This window comes from Copadichromis virginalis, linkage group LG7 (assembly GCF_057382275.1).
Source record: "Copadichromis virginalis isolate Kocher_CV1m ecotype Utaka linkage group LG7, C_Virginalis_male_GT1.1, whole genome shotgun sequence".
Taxonomy (NCBI): domain Eukaryota; kingdom Metazoa; phylum Chordata; class Actinopteri; order Cichliformes; family Cichlidae; genus Copadichromis; species Copadichromis virginalis.
In genome coordinates, this window is record NC_140624.1 from 24,879,794 (window position 1) to 24,894,530 (window position 14,737).

The 14,737-nt window shown below is 38.3% G+C and overlaps 1 protein-coding gene across 3 annotated transcripts in view; it reads right to left on the reverse strand.

Annotated features, from left to right (window-relative positions):
• poc1b (POC1 centriolar protein B) overlaps nt 1-14,737 on the reverse strand; it is a 50,343-nt gene that overhangs the window by 20,279 nt on the left and 15,327 nt on the right. The gene's annotated exons all lie outside the window — the stretch shown is intronic.

Genomic DNA, 14,737 nt, shown 5'->3' on the forward strand with positions numbered 1-14,737 from the left:
AGGCACCGGCAGCCACAGGTGGGCATTGTGGTTTGTCTTCATGAGCCCTGTAGCACCCAGCTGCCTGTCAACCCTCTATCAAAGAGACAAACAACAAGCAGGCCTTTTCTGTCCACACATGTGTCCATGTATTAGTCAGTGTGTGCATCTTCACAGCAGTCTTTCTTTAAAGATTAAAATTAGCTTCAGTTTTTAGGTAGATGCTCAATTTTTTTGACAGTGCACCAGAAGATCAGCAGCTTTAAGACAACAAACCAGGATTTGAAAAGGTGGAGGAGGGACACATTAAGGTGAACACAGTAAGCAAATAGTGTATGTGTAAATTTGCCGTACATCTTCAGCTGTCTGTTCAAGCTAAAGTCCTTTGTAGACATATTTAGGCTGATTTTTGGCTCACACAAAAGCTACATGTTCCATACTGTTTCACTATTCATGTACAGTATATGGACTTATACAGGATCCTGTTCTAACCCTAACCCAATATGCTATACAAACATTAGCTATCTCATACAGCCATTCAGCTAACACAACGTTTAATAGGGAAAATGATTTTTGATTGTTTTAAAACCAACAACATTTGAAAGTAAACTGTGTTAGTTTGTAACATTTTCTATGTTCTTCAGCTTTAAGAACTTTTTACTAAAGTACTAAAACATTCAAGGTTTTTATTATTTAAAACAACTTTAACAAAAAGTTATCAGACACCCTGTGACCTAAAATAAATAAATACTCACTTCCTGGAAAATATTAAACTTCAGATCCCAGTTCAAATAAAACTTCCTCCTCTTTAACAATATTTAATCTGATTAATTTGTCTGTAGTTTTTTAATGAAGCTCTGTCTGCCAGCTGGTAAGCCTGCATTCTATGTGTTTTAAAAGGTTGCCAAATCACAGATTAGTAACTTGGTAGTGTTCCCAAAGCTGATTAAATTCAACAGCAAACATACTGCCTATTTTTCTAAGTAGAACATCGCTTCCGATTCCTCCAGCTACTCCAGACAAACTGAATGGTATAAAACTCAAAACTTCCCAAGAAGTGAGCTATGTATTAATTTCTCAAAAGCAGGAGCAGTATCACAATTGTGTAGACAAATGTATAGGTGTGCTCCGAGTCGAACGGACCTTAATGTGGGTGGAGGAGGTGGGTGAGCAATAAGAATGTGCTTCTTGAATTTCTGAAGATGTGACAGGATTTGTTGGCAGCAGACATGCTTATTTAGTAACCCCAATGACATTCCTGGGTTCACCCAACTCCTCTTAACATCAAAGCCAGGTTTTTATGTAGGCGTCCAGTCTAAATACCAGAGCGGATGGTTACATCAGATTCTGTGTATCTTGCTAAAATGTCTCGTCCACTTCTGCCTATAAGGCCAGAACAAAAGGTTCTCAGGGTTAGCCTGGTTCTCTGCAAATTTAAGCCTTGGCAATTTCTAAATCACTATTTGATGAGAAATTAATCATTTGACCATTTAAAGTGTGAGTTTGAGTGTGTGAGTAATAATAACAATGTAATTTTTTTATTTTAGGAGGTACCAGTTATTCTGCCAGAAGGTACGCAAATATAGGGCTTCATCCATTGCAGAGGAGTTAAATGACTCCAGAGGTAGGAACGGTAGGGACAAGGAAAAATTGTAGACAGTTGATTCTTTCTTGTGATTTTATTGTACCACCTCCACATGGGTCAAATGTTAATGTCAAACTAGCCAAACCTTTCATCCCACTCTCTCCTGCGAAAGGTGATTGTGGAGACCATCAAGTGTTTCCTCCTGTGCAATCCCAAACACCAAAGCTATTGTGTTCTGCAGTGAGTGGTAGGAACAAAGGAAACATGGTGTATTGCCAAGTTAAAAAAAATAAAATCAAACAAAATCAAACTGCGTCAGGCAACGAAAAGCAGGAGAGATATTTTCAGAGAAGAAAAGGACAGGAGCAACGAATGGACTGATTTCTGCACTGCTGAGAGTGAACCCAAACGTGCCACAATTTCTCCATCCGTACAGTTTGTCCAGTCTAACTACGTAAAGCAGTTACTACAGTAAGAAGCCTGGATACCTTTACACAAATAACTCACAGCTATACTAGATAGTTTAACTTTGTAGTTTTGACTGAAGCAAAACCACAAAATCATTTTTCAAAAACAGTTAATCTTCTAACTGTAGATTAACAGACTTTATTCACAACCCCATCAATCCACCTACCCACGCTGCTGCCACTGTACCAGGCAGCAGTACTGACACCATAATTACTATCACTGCAACTGTGGTGCTGCTCAAAGATGGAGCACACAAGTCAGCTGATGTGTCTATACCGCATAAGTTTACCTGGTGCTGATGGTAGTTAACAAGCCTTAGAACATAAAACACACAACCCTACATGAATTCAAGCGGATTTGTAAAGCATTTTGTTTTTGAGGAGACTTCTTGTCAATTGGCTTCACATGAGCTTTTCCAAACATAGCTACTGATGTGTGTCACAAGATGTTCTTGACAAGGGTCCTGGATGTCAGTTTAGACTGGGGCATTTGAAGTGGTGCAGCATTGGGACTTTCTAAGAATAACTAACTGTGGAGAGGAAATAAATGGGCAACTTCCCTTCATTAGGCTCACTTATGAGTCCATATATAGCTGGTCACAAGGGGACTTGCAACCAAAAAGGTGGCATGTGGACAAAATGAGGACATCTATGCTTTTGCTCAAATTAAACAGTTTTATAGACTCTTTTTAATACGGCATTTGTTCATAGATCATGAATTCTATGACACTGGAAGGCTAAATTTGAGGATGTTCTAAAAGAACTCTGAAAAGCAGTTTTAAATTACTGCTATAAAAATGTGGAAACCATGACGCCATGAGTAACTTTAGATCCCAATTTTGTTGAATAACACACACTAAAAATAAATTATAGTTTGGATGTGCCTGCTGTTATGTCACAGAACCCGATTTCAACTATAAGACCACCTCACCACCTTACCATCCCAAGAGATTTTCATTTCTTCTCTCCCTTGCATTACTGAATCTCAGCAACAACAAAATTCCTGAAATATCACAGAAGACAACTAAGTTGTCCCATTAATTTTGAACTTCTGGAAAAAAAAAAAAAGGGGGGGGGGGGGGGGCACTTTTAAGAATTATAACAATGTTTGGACAAACAGTTTATGCAAACTTTTTATAAAACCCCTTGAAATGATGCCCCAAAATCTGCACTTTAATCGCATATTGATTGTTTAATTTGGAATCTGCTGGAGCACAGAGAAAAACCAAAAACATTGGTACTGTGTCCCATAATTGCACTATAGACTATAAGTTCAACAAGCAGCTCAGCAAGCAGTTAATTTAACATCTGTGTTATAGCTGAGAACATCAAACACTGGAATCTGAAAACACCAAAATGGATGAAAAGCCAAGTAAAAAAAAATATGAGAAAACTAAGAAACATTTTCTAAGACGCTTCATAGCATCACTTAAACTTCAGCAGTTACATATTGCTTGCATGTAATCATGCCACATATCCCACTATATATCCTTTTACATCTTAGAAAGTCAACTATGCAGTTGAAAGTTAGAAACCCTGGAGCACTGAATGCTAAAAGCATCATACTGCTAAACACAATTCACACAACTATTACAACTGACGTTTCAAAAGCTACAACTCGCACAGAAACAGCATCGATGAATGTCCACGAGAAAGATTTGATTGAACTGCCTTGCCACATAAATGCCTGCTAATCAGCTTTAGCTCTTAAGCTAATACCAAAAGGACTGCAAAAGCACCTGTGGGAAAGGCATTTGCCATTCAGAACAACCTCACAGCTAATTGCTCATAGTCTCGTTGTAAAACAATGCAACCTCTCAGACTATAGTGGCGACCTAACCTTTCCTATGTTCCCACACATACTGTGTGCTAAGCCTCCACAAAATACTTAAGCGTCTTTAACCAAAATCCCTGCATCTAAACTGTGGCAAACAATTAAAGAAAAATAATAAGATAAATAATACAGTAAAACACACAATTCAACAATATCACTAATAATCACTCTAAAGAAACCACACAGTCACAGCTTTTAGCACAAAAGCTTCATTATGTTTCCTTGCTGTTTGGGTTTAAATTTGATTAAGGCATGACTTTCTCAAAGGATCAAACAGGTATCCCCCCAAAGTCTGGAGACAAAGAGCCAAACAATCATGTGCAACGTGACTGCTGCGAGTGAAAAACTTTGTAGCAAAACGTGACCGGAACGGACGGCAGCAAAAGTTGAGTTAGAATCATCCTGATTACTGGACAAATCCCTGAACCATTTGTCTCTCTGAGGTTTTAATGGAAATCTAATCCATTTCCATTTTTTTAACATGTTTTCTGAGTGAATTCTGGAGTCAGTGCTTGTTTTCCTAAAAACACCCACTATTTTGCACTGTAGTGTGCATGATTAAAGACATTCTACCTCACATTATTTGATTAGACAGAAGTGGGGGGAAAAATGTCAATGTATAATGTGCGTGAAGATGACTTAAGAGGAAACTGGACTTATGCAACAGATGTGAATGCTCAATGTATGAAATGTCCATGGAAGACTGAGAAAAAAAACCCAGACATGTGTAGAACAGTAGTACATGGAATAGTTTATAACAGAAGTATTTATAACAGAAGTATTAAGATCTGAGATTAGGTCTGGAAAAGAAAGAGGAAGAGAAGGGTTACATCAAACAATAAAAGCCCATTATTGGCATCAGGGCAACTGTGGCCAGACTAGGGGGATCCACTTATCCCTCTCCTGGGAGCAGAGAGATGAATGACTTCCTCACAGGTGGACTATGAGCTTAACAGGAGGGGGGTAGCAGTGAGAGATGGTGGGGTTTAACCTGGGAGTGACGAGGTATTGGGTTACAGCTGCACCTCCGGAGAGAAACCGTGACCAGTGGCTTTCTCATCTCACAGGAAATGGATTTATTTTCTGAGCCCTTTCCATTAATCCTCCCTTGCAGACATATGCATGGGTGTGCAAAAAATTGCACAGGGGTTCGCATATACAGAGTAATGCGCATACACACCCATGTGTGAATAAAAGACTGGCGCACAGCCACTTTTACAAACATGTCATTCCAAGTTTTAGAATGTTTCCGAAGAACTAGTGACGTTTGTTAGGAATCACTACACTTCCACTGCAGGGATCAAGCTCCAGGTGAATTATTTTTTCCACCAAAAAGTCCTGAACTGAAAGTCCTTATGTGTAGGGCTGATTCTGAGTCGTGCAGTAGCCAGCTTACAACATTTTAGTCATTTCTGCAATAGCTGGTGAAAACCAGTTTACTTACTGAGGTATACTGCATAATTGTGTGTGAGAGAAACAGAGAGAAAGTTATAGCAGTAGAATGAGCAACTAAGTTATCTAAGAGGATGAGGCATTAATGAAAACAGAAAGGTAAATAAGAAAATGTTCTACTGGTATATTTTATAAACCACCCTAGAAGGTACATTTTCTTTGAGACTGTTGTAAACAAAATCAGGCTTCACAAAAACACACCATACTGATTCAGTTAGAGCATTATATTGGGTTTTATCTAAGCAGCCAGTGCCTAACACATTTAAAACTCAATTTCTTAGAGTCCATTCAAAGCACAGTCCTGTTTTAGCTAACCTTGCCCCTAGTCACTCAAGGTCGGCAGGTAGGCCTCTCAATGGGAAGAAGAAAGAAAAAAAGAAAAGAATATAAAAAACTGTTCAGGAGAAGAAGAAAAAAAAAATCAATGTCCACTTTTTCTGCAAGCCTAGATGAGTTATACAGAAATAGACTCGGCCAGCAGCAGAGCCATGAGGCGTCTGATCTGCCTACACAGTTCACCAGGCCACATCCTCTCTGCCTCCACTCAGGGAGAAAATAGCATCAACGTGCAACACAGCCAAACATTAAGGTAGCCTGTTATTTCCACAGACATATGCACTGGTTCTCTTAAATGGGTTAGCTGCAGTTGAGTCCACCACTGTTAGATGAACTTAAATATATTAGATACATTTGTAGCCTGTATTTTCAGTTAAAGCAAATGTGTGAGTGCACATTAGATTCAAGTCAAAGTATATTTCTAAAAATCAGAAATTATTAAACTTTAAATCAATTTTAAATCAAAATACCAATACAATAATCACCTACAACATTAAAACTACCCACTTGATACATCTAGTGAAAAAACATTTTTCACTAGTCTGTGCATCAGCACATTGGTAGTGGATTGCTTGTTCCTCGCATTCCAGGGACACCTGACCAGATCAAGTGACAGCTGTATAGATTCCAGTTCATGGCCTTAAGTTTTTGTTAATTTCCCTAAAGCTGTTTTACAATGTCTTGCTGCTGCCGTAGACAGTGTGCTGGTCAAAGCAATACCAATGTCAAGGAAAACCCACATGAATGCCTGGACCCAAGGTTTCCCAGCAAAACACTGCACTGCAATAAAATATATTCAACAAACTGTGAATGAATCCTTCCCTATTTAGAATTAGCAAGTTTGGAATTATTAAAAAACAAACAAAAAATAAACATAAAGCCTAATAAAAAGTGTAATTAAAGTGCAACTAATGTTTCAATATGTGTTTCCTTCTCCCTTCTGGCCAGATTCTCATTGGAAGGATGACATCATTATCAAATTTGTCCTTCTTTGTCTCATCCAAGTTCTATTTTTATCTCTCACCTTAGCCTCCATTTAATTCTCACAACAAGCAGGAAAATAAAATGCAACACATCTTTGCCTTTCAGGTGTCCTGGTAATACTTGTAATAGACCTCACAGTCTATTCTTAGCTTACTGCAAGGACCGACTGTCAGCACATTCCTACCAGTGGCACCTGAGGATACTGGTGTAACCTTCAGAGAGCATTAAGAGAGCAGAGAGTTAGTCAAACGTGAAGAACTGTTTGAGGTAGGTGGCAGAAAATAAGATGTTTCAAATGACAAAAATGAAAGTTCAGAAATAGTTGTATTGTCCTTGTGGAAAAATGACAATTATAGAATTACAGTTAATTTAATAATAGCAATTTGTACTACATGGATTCTACACAAAATCACCCTTGAAAACGATTATACTGAGAGCAGATATAAACTAGCAATTTACAGATGTTGGCATTGGAAGTAACAGGTTTGTGCAGGGAGTCATCTTTTTAAAAATGGATCTATATCCAGGATGTAGTTGTGCTGTATTGGTATCATACCTTCATCGTACAAATTCATCTTGAACAAAATTAGCCGCATAACACGGTGCACAACCATATTATGAGTTGTTTCATAGTTTGTCCACCAGAGGGCACTCTGCAATGTTCGTGTTGGCAAAAGGTTAAGAAAGCCACAAACAAAACAACCAGCTGATCCAAACAGTGTTGGCAAGTCAACCCAGCGGTTACATTTCTTTGGAGGTGAACCTCAGGTTACGTAGAAGACAACGGCGTAGGGTACAGTGTTCCGGTTATAGTGCAAGTTACAACGTAGATCTGACACAGAAGTGAAAAAATCCAATCAGAAGGACACCTTATTTAATTCAGATGATAAACGGACTTCCCAGTCCGTTCCCGACCCTTCTACCCCTGTCCCTAGTTCTGCTGTCTTTGACAGGTTCGAGCCAGTTTCCATGCTCTGCCTGCAGGAGTTGGTTGCTCACATGAAGCCCTCAGGTTCCCCTTATGATGCTCTCCCTCCTCGATTTTTCAAAGAGGTTTTTCTCACTATAGCATCAGCTGTACAATCCATTGTAAATAGTAGTCTGTCCTCTGGTGTTGTACCTGTCAATCTCAAACATGCAGTGATTCAGCCTCTACTCAAAAAACCTGCTCTTGATCCTGATATTATTGCGAATTACAGACCTATTTCCAAACTGCCTTTTATCTCAAAGATTCTTGAAAAGGTAGTTTACAAGCAATTAATGTCCTTCCTAGAAGAACACGGTATTTTAGAAGTTTTCCAATCTGGTTTTAAAGCTTTACATAGTACTGAATCTGCCCTTTTAAGAGTTTTTAATGATGTGTTTTTGGCAAATGACTCAGGTGACTGTGTTATTATTGTGCTGTTAGATTTAACTGCTGCTTTTGATACAGTGGATCATAATATTTTAATTTCCCGTTTAGAGCAGTTGGTGGGTATGCGGAGTACCGCACTGCAGTGGCTCAGATCCTATTTGGCAGAGCGAACTTTCTCTGTGAAACTAGGGGAGTTTGTATCCTCTACTGCTTCTCTTCAATGTGGGGTTCCACAGGGTTCAGTTTTAGGCCCGCTTCTTTTCTCTCTATATCTCCTACCCCTTGGGTCTATTTTCAGGAAACATGGGATTTCTTTCCACTGCTACGCCGATGACTCCCAGATTTATTTCCCACTTAAAAAGATAAATGGCTTCTCAGTAGACCCGCTGCTCAGATGCCTTGATGAAATAAGGACTTGGATGGCTTTGAACTTTTTACATTTTAATGAACAGAAAACAGAAGTGATGGTTTTTGGTGGCGCTTCTGAGGCCACTATTATAGATCTTGGTTCACTGGCACAGTATGTTAAACCAGTCATCACTAATCTGGGAGTTAAAATAGAGGCAAATCTTAAACTTGAAAGCCAGGTCAGAGCTGTTGTAAGATCTAGCTTTTTTCATTTGAGGGAATTAGCCAAAATAAAGCCTATCTTATCAAAACAGCATTTTCAGACAGTAATCCATGCCTTTGTTACTTCTAGGCTGGATTATTGTAACGCACTTTATTTTGGGGTTAGTGATGCGTCCATTAGGCGCCTGCAGGTTGTGCAAAATGCTGCAGCACGTCTTTTAACTGGAACAAAAAAGTTTGAGCACATTACCCCTATTTTAATTTCACTCCACTGGCTACCTGTACATTTTAGGATTGTTTTTAAAATTCTCTTATTTGCTTTTAAATCTCTTAATGGCCTGCCCCCCCCCCCCCTACCTCTCGGAGCTACTACAACCATATACACCTGCCCGTTCCCTTAGGTCCGCCAATCAGCAGCTCCTTAAGGTACCGAAAACTAAGTATAAATTTAAAGGTGATCGTGCTTTTGCTGTAGCTGCTCCAAAGTTGTGGAATGATCTGCCTTTGCATGTTAGGCAGGCCTCTTCTCTCTCTGAATTTAAAAGTCTTCTTAAAACATATTTATTCGCTGAAGCCTTTGGCATTGATTAGAGGGGTTGACTCAATTTGTTTTAACATGTTTCAATTTATTGTATCTATTTATTTTATCGTATATTTTATCGTTTATCGTATCTCATTTTAATTTTCTTTACGTATGCTATTAACATGTACAGCACTTTGTGAAACTCTGGTTTTATGTTAAAGTGCTTTAGAAATAAAGTTGGTATGGTATGGTATGGTATAAATAAATGATCTACAAGAAAAACCTTTTGCCCTGGTAAGAATCTGAAAAGTCAGTGCCTCGAAAAAAAATGAAACTGTCAATAAAATAAACCTAAAGTAAGTCTAAATACCAAGTAATCGATAATGTCCCAAGCAATATCTAACAATGAAAAATCTTATGCAATTAGTAACACAGATATCAAACTTACTCACTAAACTCCTATGACACATACCGCAACTAAATGACCCATCCAATCAATGAAAAGCACACAGAGCTGAAAATTATCTGACGTAAGAGTACAAAGACATATATTTAAAAAAAAGAAGAAAAAAAAAAGTATGTTGATTTCTTCATTGAAACCTACAGGAGGCAAAGTGTCAAAAAAAAGTTCACATTGTAAGAGTAAAGTGTTAATGTCTGTACATGCTCAGCCACATAGTGATTCACATAGTGTGGCACTATGTGAATCACTATCTGTCAAACTGCTCATGTTGGAAAACAACTGTTTGACAAACAGCAGTAAACTGATCATTACATAAGTAGACAGGTTTTAGAGAACGTCAAGTTAAAGCGTGAGCAGACCGTTTACACAGTGGCCTTTTTGACAAAAGCATGTAAATGCTATCCGTAATTGTGGTTATGCAACATATTTAATCTAAGAAACAGAGAAGCAACACCATTTTTATACACAGCAATCAAGAGTTACAAAAAAAATGTTTCTTTGTTTGGAGGACACCACAAAGTGCTTCCTGTAAGTCGGTGTTGCGCAAGGTTGAGATTAAAGGCAAGCAGAAAAAGGAAAGAGGGAGGAGGGAAAGAGGAGAGGAGGGGAAAAAGACAGATGTGAACTTGAAGAGAGAACCTTGTGAATTAGTAATAAGGCTTGCCTTTCTCTTGTATTTTTGATGAGGAGGATCAAGTTTTGGGACACTTACATGCAAGCATCGGATAGACTGGAAGCGCCATGGGGAGTCTCGCAGCATTATGTGACGTGTACAGTGTCTGAAGAAGGGGTTCCGCTGTGACTGCATGGAGTCGTCATATGCTCAGGAAGCCTTAAGTAATATTTCACTTGCACAGACTGTGCTCCACTCTGTGAGCTGCATTAGGGAAACTGCTGCCCATATTTGGCCTCTCAAGGCTAAATATGTGACTCCTTAATTTTATGACTATTAATGGTTTACTGACTAGAAGACAGAACAGCATTTAAAAACAAAACATATAAATTAATAAATAAAATAAAAATTAATAAACACAAAACAGGTCAGTATACGATTTTAAATCTTTTTAGCTCATCTCTTAAGAGGAATGCTCCTGTATACATTATGTATTTAAAAACACTGGACACTGGTTTCATTTTAAACACAGTGCTAGTTTACATATGAATAGTGCTTTGTAAAAATGTGAAAACTGCAACCTAAGGGGCAAAAATTTGCACACCTGTAAAGTTCTTAAATTACATAAAATCACACAAATCAAATAATCATTACATGTAAATTTATATTAGGTGCATAAATGTTCTATATTCCTGCATTTTTATCAGTATATCCCTTCATAACCATGTGAGTAAAAGACAGTGTGAACCAAACAGACTATGGGAGGATATAGTATGAATGAAAGTGCTTGGACCAAGTGTACAAGAGCACGTTTGCCCAAGTGCAGCAGTGTGTATTTGTGTGTGGGTATGTGTGAATGTGAGGCTGTTATGCAGCCTCTGGGAGTCTGTGTCCTGGTGGAAAGTGAACCCCTCCTCCACCCATTACTATCTTTAGCTCATTTCCGTCGTGTCTTGTCACTCGTGTTCTCCTCTACAGCACTTAAATCTGGTATCTAAACCTCCGGGCCATCCAATATCCTGTACTTCCCCTGCACAGAAAGCCAGAGAGGACTGTAGAGAGGCAGGGTCTTCTGTGTTCTATGCAATCACACAAATGCACATGGCCAACATGTTGAGAATTGACAGATGTTCCTTATAAATTAACATACTATCAATACTGCACACTTATTCACATAGAAGTGTACCATACATGGCTACAAAAGAGGCACATTCCCACACAGATGGTAGGCGGCCTGTTAGTAGAGGACACCTTGTCTGTTTAAACTGGTATTGCTAACGTCTGCAGGAACACTAGAATTGGCACAAGTAACCAAATCAAACCTTCTGCTTTCGATTAACTAATAATAGGGGTGGGGGGAAAAAATCGATACTGTGTAGTATCGTGATATTTTGTTTGCTAATAATGTATCGATACAGGGACAGCAGAAATCGATATTTTGTTACAAAAAAAGTTTTTGTGCTCTGACTTCAGAGCATGTTGATCAGCTCCTTTTTCTGAGCAAGAATCCTGACATTCCTTCACTGTCCAAATGTGTTTAACTTGTTTTTTGGCAGCAATAAACATGACAGTTTACTTATTTTAATTTAAGACATGTTTTATTTTAATTAAGTTTAAAACTTTTTTATTTAATGTAAAATTATATTTTGTTTTAATTTACTTTCAAATTCTTCAGTTGCTGAATGGGCTGCATAGTTTTCATAAATTGCATAGTTCAGAATAGCTATACCAGATGGCTGCATTCAGTTAAGTTGGACTAGACTGTAATACAAACCGTTCAGTTTGTCAACAATAAAACTGACTGAAATGAGAGAAAGACTGAGTGCGAGACTTTGATATTAGATAAAATGAATATTGATAAAGTTTACCTTTATGTACAGAATCTGAATATCGCAGATATTTAAAAAAAGAAATCGCAATAATATCGTATCGTGCATTAAGTATTGTGATAATATCGTATCGTGGGATGTATGGTGATTCCCACCTCTAACTAATAAAACATTTGCCATTCATTGTATTTCTTTTACTGCTGACTGGAATCTGTTCAATGGGATGGTAAAACTCTCCATGTAATATCTTGCGCTGTATTTCCACTTAACTATAAGAGACGCAAGGAGGGACTGTGCTACATTTAAAGAAACGTAGAAATATACAGCTGCACCATGCAAGGTAGTTGCATGGTGCAGCTGTATATTTCAAACAACAAAACCAGAGGCCTCTTAGTGACCTCTCTAAAAAAATGTTTTGTTGGCTTAACTTAAAAAAATTGAGGTAACAATTTCCACTCAGCTTTTTAAGTTACAAATTTTGCATATTATTAAGTAAATCTAGCAAGAAATTTTTAGGTTTGGCTAACTCAACTGGTTCAACAAACCAACATGATTTACTTTGACCTCTAAAAGCATAATTAAGTTTAAGCAACCTAATATTAATTTAGAATTCCTGGTAATATTGAGTTGACAAATTACATTAGTTGAGTTAATCTAACTTACTTTTTTACATATATCCTACTCACAATTATCCATGCAAACATAGCCATTTAAATTATTCCAACTGATGAAACAGTTTATTGCATAACATTTTCGAAGAAATACACTTCTGTGTCATACAACATAAATCAAACATTACAGCAGCCCTGTAATTATAAATGAGTGGGCAAAAACAATGTATTTCAGTACAATTCCTCCACAAACAACCTCAGCAACAAAAGAAAATGTAACATGTTTATTACCTGGACAAGGTTGAATCAGAAGCTAAAACATGCCAATTTACTTCGTTTTTCTTACTCCACAATGGTGTCTACAACTTCTGATTAATTGAACACACCATCCAATCAACAGTGTTTAGTTATTAATAGAAACAAGTAGAGCAGTGGGGCCTGATGACTGACTTTGAGAACCACTATAAAGATTTGTAAAGGTATATTAAATAAAGCAGCAAATATATATTTATAAAATCTTCCAAATAACAATAATTTTAAATCACACCCTTCTAAAATACCTCAGAAAACAAACATTGCAACGTAAGGCAATTTGTTTTTGCAAATCTGCTTATTATTAAACATTAACTTTAACCTATCAACTTGGTAAATATCATAGAATCAAGAAAATTACAAAACATTTTAATATTTAACAACGCAACAATCCAAAGGTAAGGTTATACGCATTATGAACTCTCAAAACTACACTTGTCTAAGACTGCATAAAAAACACAAGCATCAGCACATCTGAATATTGCAGCCTAAATTACATTTGTTTTATGACAGAAGTTTGTACTTAAGAGACATTACCCGTGGGCTGGCTTTAAGCCCATCAAGTTCCAGAAACACCTGGAATACCTCTAGAGTGTTCTTTACTTGTTTGGGGTAGCTCAGATTGAGAGCGTATATACAGTGGGGCAAAAAAGTATTTAGTCAGCCACCGATTGTGCAAGTTCCCCCACCTAAAATGATGACAGAGGTCAGTAATTTGCACCAGAGGTACACTTCAACTGTGAGAGACAGAATGTGAAAAAAAAATCCATGAATCCACATGGTAGGATTTGTAAAGAATTTATTCGTAAATCAGGGTGGAAAATAAGTATTTGGTCAATAACAAAAATACAACTCAATACTTTGTAACATAACCTTTGTTGGCAATAACAGAGGTCAAACGTTTACTATAGGTCTTTACCAGGTTTGCACACACAGTAGCTGGTATTTTGGCCCATTCCTCCATGCAGATCTTCTCGAGAGCAGTGATGTTTTGGGGCTGTCGCCGAGCAACACGGACTTTCAACTCCCGCCACAGATTTTCTATGGGGTTGAGGTCTGGAGACTGGCTAGGCCACTCCAGGACTTTCAAATGCTTCTTACGGAGCCACTCCTTTGTTGCCCGGGCGGTGTGTTTTGGATCATTGTCATGTTGGAAGACCCAGCCTCGTTTCATCTTCAAAGTTCTCACTGATGGAAGGAGGTTTTGGCTCAAAATCTCACGATACATGGCCCCATTCATTCTGTCCTTAACACGGATCAGTCGTCCTGTCCCCTTGGCAGAAAAACAGCCCCATAGCATGATGTTTCCACCCCCATGCTTCACAGTAGGTATGGTGTTCTTGGGATGCAACTCAGTATTCTTCTTCCTCCAAACACGATGAGTTGAGTTTATACCAAAAAGTTCTACTTTGGTTTCATCTGACCACATGACATTCTCCCAATCCTCTGCTGTATCATCCATGTGCTCTCTGGCAAACTTCAGACGGGCCTGGACATGCACTGGCTTCAGCAGCGGAACACGTCTGGCACTGCGGGATTTGATTCCCTGCCGTTGTAGTGTGTTACTGATGGTGACCTTTGTTACTTTGGTCCCAGCTCTCTGCAGGTCATTCACCAGGTCCCCCCGTGTGGTTCTGGGATCTTTGCTCACCGTTCTCATGATCATTTTGACCCCACGGGATGAGATCTTGCGTGGAGCCCCAGATCGAGGGAGATTATCAGTGGTCTTGTATGTCTTCCATTTTCTGATGATTGCTCCCACAGTTGATTTTTTCACACCAAGCTGCTTGCCTATTGTAGATTCACTCTTCCCAGTCTGGTGCAG